This window comes from Suricata suricatta, chromosome 11 (genome assembly GCF_006229205.1).
Source record: "Suricata suricatta isolate VVHF042 chromosome 11, meerkat_22Aug2017_6uvM2_HiC, whole genome shotgun sequence".
In the NCBI taxonomy this organism is placed as follows: Eukaryota; Metazoa; Chordata; class Mammalia; order Carnivora; family Herpestidae; genus Suricata; species Suricata suricatta.
This window is the reverse complement of record NC_043710.1, coordinates 52,733,898-52,739,917: the sequence shown is the minus strand read 5'-3', so window position 1 is coordinate 52,739,917 and position 6,020 is coordinate 52,733,898.

Here is a 6,020-nt window from a genome sequence, read left to right as displayed (position 1 = left end):
CCTGGATGAGGCAGGCATGATATTCAATCTCATGAGCATGAAACCAGAAGATAGCCAGCATTTTCGGTTGGGTGGATGAGGAGAGGGCCAGGTCAGTGGTAGCCAGCATGGCTAGAAAGAGGTACATGGGCTCATGCAGAGTGTGGTCTATTCGGATTATATGGAGGACAGCGATATTGCCAATTATAGCCACAGCATACATGGCACAAAATGGGAAGGCAATCCAAAACTGGGAATTCTCGAGTCCTGGGATCCCAAGTAGGATGAAGAATGCAGGATGTGAAGAGCTGTTCTCTGAAGCCGGCATCACAAGATGGTTAATTTGGTTTCCATGGAAAAGGTAATCTACTCTCTACAAGTGATAACAATCAAATAAGTTATTACTATTATTTATAATATTTTGGGGGAAGCAATTAAATAAAAGATTGCCTTAAAGGTAAACTGGAATAATTTCAAATGTGTTAATGAATAAAATTTTTAAACATAAAGTCATGTCCCTCTTTAGTCTTCATATTTATGTCATTCAAAGTGTGTAAGAACATACTAGCTTCTAGTGTAATTTTTGCATAAGAATCAATATTTTCATAAAAGCATAATCTGTTAAGAGAAAACTATCTTAAATAATGTCACTAATAGTAATTCTTACCCTTCTATTCTTTAAAACAAACTAATTTGTTTAACCTTTCCAATTGATTCTTTTCAGCCCTTTGTTTAAGCCACTTAGGCAACTTTTCAGGGCAGGAAACAGTTTGCAAAGCACTTTGTCTTAATGGCATTGTATGTAGTGATGATGAGTTATCTTTGATTCTAGGAGTTACTAGGACACTTAGGACTGGAGGATAACTGAGTAACAGATGGTACACCTGCAATTAAACCTGTTCTGTATGCTTCCTCCTAGATTAGGGGCCAGCAACTTTTTCCTGTGAAAGGTCAGATCACACAGTTTTTCGTCTTTGTGGACCAGAGTCTTGCTGGTATTAGTCATCTTACCCATTGTAGCATGAAAGCAGCCAATCAATACAGAAACGTGTGATGTGACTACATTCCAGTACAGCTTTATTTTCAAAAACAGGCTGCAAGCTGGATTTGGTCTCCTGGTGATAGTTTGCTAATTCCTGTCCTACATGATAAATTTTCATGAGATCAGCCCTGAAGAGTGCAGCAACTGGAGCACCTCTGTACTTGGCACAGAACAAGCATTTATAAATATTTGCTGAAGCAAACAACAAACAAATGTCATTGTTCAGTTGGACTTTTCAACTGATTAGCCATATCTTAAAATGTCCTGATAGAACCTTCTAAACACTGCTTTGATGCCATTTCATGAGATAGCTATATACATTTTTCATACTAGAGTCTGAGATGATTGGCTGATGAACGATGTGAGTGTCATCCTCTTCTGATACTTGCAGACACTGCTGATCTTGTCTGATCCCTCTGTTGATTGTTAGCTATGTAGAGTCAGCGCCACAATAGCTTACCTGGTTCTTACTCAACCCCTTTTCAGACTTTAATCTCAATTGACCAGGCCTTTTTCTGAATATCTTCCATAAGAGAAACACCCAAACAAGAAGAGTATTTTTTTTAATCTCCCATAACCAACCTCTGGAGGTTAACGACATTTCATTCAACCTCATATAATGGTTCCTAAAAAGGGTTGTTTCAAGATCCCAAATTAACAGAATCTCTTTCTGATTTCCTCTATATTTATAGCATTATGAGAGAAATGTGGCTCAGAGTGTATAAATCTTGCTTTAATTTGGAAACTTTACTATCCTACCTAGATAATAGTTATAGGTTTGCTCAGAACAAGTACTTCTGTCTGGGGCATAGTGAAAATTCAGAAACACACACATGATCTGGTTTTTAAAGCTCTTTTCGATACACTTCTGCCTAGCATCCAGTTTTATTTTCTATTTGAGCCAGAATCTTCTTTTCTCCCTTCTTTCAGCCCCCTGTAAGTTACCCTCCATTTATGAAGACATAGAGTCTCATGGGCCCCTGAGAAAGCATAATTAGGCCATCTTCATTTCTACACTGAATAGTGGTGAGGGTGCTGGGTAAACCGACAGTGTCTCAAAGTGTATAATAATCCAATTATTGGAAGATGTTGCTATTTTTATAAATATAACACAATTTACTTTTACATGTTATTGTTTTTAACTCTCACAAATTTCTGTCCATCAGCCTTTGTGGAGAACTTATCTGTTCTTCATACTCCTTTTGGAGTGGTCACTCTTCTTAGGTGGTGACCTGGGACCCAAGTCTGAGGGAGGAGATGGGGCTCTTGACATGTTCCTCTCTTTCTTCTCTACACTTACAGTCCCATGGAATCTGCTGTCCTTGCCATCAGCGCTTCTATGCCTTTTTCTCCTCTTAGACTTTTGAGGAGTCATGTGGAGTGGACAGGGTGTTAACCAATTAACCATTAGCCAAGATTAACCAATCTTAGATATATTTTTGTGCAGTTTGTGAGGTTTTCAATAGTAATTCTGAGGGGAGACACAGTTTATAAACTTGCTGCTGGGTTGAGGGATGGAAATGTACATTCCCAGAAAGTAGGAAAAAGAAGGGAAACATAATTTCCCATCTTGCCCAATATTACTTCCCCCTTTCCCTGCTTTTTAAATATGTTCCTGTTGTTGCCTACCATGTGGTAGACCTCTTATGAGCATAGTGCATATTGAAAGAAGAAATTATTTTTATGTTTTTAATTTATTTTTGAGAGAGAGAGACACATGAGCAGGGGAGGCTCTGTCAACACAGAGCCCGATGCAGGGCTTGAACTTGGGAATCATGAGATCATGACCTGAGCTGAAGCCAGACTCTTAGCTGACTGAGCCACCCAGGTGCCCCTTGAAAGAAGAAACTAAGTCATCTTTTCCATCGTTATAGCTAGGGTGATCCCACACTAAACTTCAGATTCAAATTTTCTGTTCTCCAAAGTACAATATAATTTGTGAGAACTTGTATAGCTTTTGGTTCAGGGAATATGGTTGCAAGAACAAAGTTCTCACACTGCTGGAGCTCAGCTTTCATCTGTGAATGTGGGTTTGAATCCAGTGCTGATACCACCACCTCTGTTGACTTCACTTACTCTACCTCATTGTTATGTCCATCAGTTTAATTGAGTTGTTCTAGCCTGAAAGGGTAAGGATAAAATGGACTGAGATCTTGCCAAGGAATGGCTTCAAGGAAATTTAGACTGTTCTCTCACTTTGGGGTATCTAAAACTAAGGCATGGAGCAAGCAAGAATGCTGGAGCAGGGTAGGGTTCAGATCCAGCGTCCATTGTGGAGGGATTGTGTGTGGAAGCAGGCTTCCTACTTTTCTAGAATTTCCCTGGAGGACACAGTGTGAGCAGTGAATTACCTCCCCATCTCAGAAGGAAATCCAGCAGTCATGGATCTCTGGACCTGGAGCCCCTGTGAGTCAGGTCATTCTGCAGGGCATTCTGCCTTGCATTCCAGGTTCTCAGAGCCTCTGGGAGTCCTGCTGTTCTCTGGGAAGGGCAGAGATGGCTGGGGCACAGGGGACCACTCACCTTGAGCTCTGCTTTATCTCTGACCATCAGCAGCTCTAACTGGCTCCTGTGATTCATTCAGCTTTTTGCAGAGGCTATATTAGGACCTATTTAAGAACTGTTAAAGTCTGGCCTTTTCCTTTCCCAAATCTTAATTCTTTTCCCTCTCTTGGGCCCCACTGCCTCCTCCTCTGGCTTCCTCTGAGACTAGAGAGTAAGCTGGAAACATTAACCCCTAACTTTCCTCTCTCCTCTGTATACACATAAACAAAGGCAGTGGATCTGAATGCAGTTCAAGAATGTGTGTTGTTGAGGTTACAGTAGTGTGAGGTTATCTGTATGCATGTATTTTTTGTTAGTCAAACAAAATGTGTAATGTGCAATGTAAAACTGTGTTGATATGTGTTTTGATTTGTATCTGAAGGATGTGTTAATAAACATGTGTAAGGACTAGATTTGCATGTGAATGTGAGTATATGTGCATAATCTTGTGTGTTTGTACAGGTGTGAATAATCATTTGCATTAGGGTTACATATTGAGTGGGATAGCATGGCTGTGTGAGTACAAGGCCACTGAAGGCATACATCGAGGTCCAAACCTGACACTGTGTGATTACACATCACTGTGTATCTACACAAGTATGTATAGGCAAGATTGTTGGTTTGGTGAGAGTGTTGGCACTCTGTTAGTGCTTCTGTATGTAGGAAGGTAGCTTTGGTTCTAAGCCTTCCCACTTCCTATCTGGAGAAGCAAAAGGACTTCCAGATGGAGGTCTTGCCATAGTTGTTTGTGAAACTTCGTGAAGCTGGAAAGCCCTTCTCAATCAGCCTCAACAGTTAATCTATGCAGAGCTTCCTCACTTCTTATGTAGGCTTTCCTGGTATTCCCGTATTTATTTTTCTTTTTGTTTTTAATTTTTTAATGTTCATTTATTTTTGAAGGAGAGAGAGAGACAGCGCCTGAGGTGGGGAACGGCAGAGAGAGACTCACACAGAATCCAAATCAGGCTCCAGGTCTGAGCTGTCAGCATGAACCCTTATATGGGGCTTGAACTCACAAATTGTGAGATCATGACTTGAACCGAAGTTGGACGCCCAACTGATTGAGCCACCCAGGTGCGCCTCTTATTTATTTTTTTCTCAGCATTCCCTGATATAGGAAATGTCATAAAAGGAGATTTGACAAAATAAGTATTCAAAAGCTGCGAGTAATGATTTATTTGCTGAGTTCAAAGCTGTCAGATTTGGAAGCTATGCTCCACCACCTAAACATGACATACATTTATAGGGAGATAAACCACACAAAATGTTACCAAGATTATCAGGTTTACAGTAATCTGTTTATGGTGAATTGCCATCATCATGTTCACAAAGGTCACTATTTATTTTAGGATATTAGCATAACAAAAATATGGGGAACAACTGTGTTTCTTAGGGAGTCCTGGTTTACAGGAAATATTCAAGGTTTTATTATTTTTGAGATCAGGCTGACATTATAATTTTGAGGTTATCTATGGATACAACTTTTTTCTTTGGTTCTGTTAGCTGTCGCAATTAAATACTTGGTGTAATGAAAGTAGAAGCAAGTGACAGGTGCTTCCCCTTCTTCCTTTTTAACTAGAGGAACTTTTCTCCTTAAATAAAATGGGACATCTAGGAATTGGACCTATGTTTCCTTACCTCATGAATCTTCCCAAGATTCCCAGTGGCATGGTGGCTCTAAACAGACATGATATCTAAGCTCTTATAGAAGTAACTTGTGAGGTCAGCCACACTGTTTTTCAGGTCTAGTTGGGCATAGATTGCTGAAATGAGTGTACAGTAGGCAGGCCAGGACTTTACTGATTTACTCTTGTAAAATTCTCCTTATGGTTTTTGTGTTTCAAAAGGTGGTGTCTCTGCAGGATCCATAGAGGACTTGTGCACTTGGCTCACAGACCTTTTCTAAACCTCAGTCTCCAGTAGACTGTGCAAAGATTTGTTGGCAATATTGGAGCCTAGTTACGGTTGGTTACCATGAACTTGTGAATCTGTGAGTTAGGTTTTGTGGGGTTGTAAGGGCAGAAACAGAGAAAAGTGTTTGGAAAGGATGATTTGCTGGATGAAAAAGTTGTTGAGGATATTGACCTGAGAATCTTGCGATACTTGAATATAACTATGTCAAAAGCTTGTCTCCATCCTTAGCCTCATAACTCTTCTATCCTCACTTGTGTTGTCCTCTGTCTTCACAGTAGATACTCAGTCACTCGTGAATAGACATGACTGAACCCTGCCACAGCTCAGAGCTACTCAGTCTCCAAATCCCTGAACATATCCTATGTATATTTTCCCAATCTTTTCAGTCCTCTTTTCTTTTAAAGTTCTTTCCTTTGAAATCTAGTCCTCATGGTTCATCATTTCAACCACACTTGTATGAATAGCCTCAACAACTATCTATCCATCACAGCTACTACCCACACTGTCATTGTCTCCTGCTACTCCCATACCCCTGAGCCAC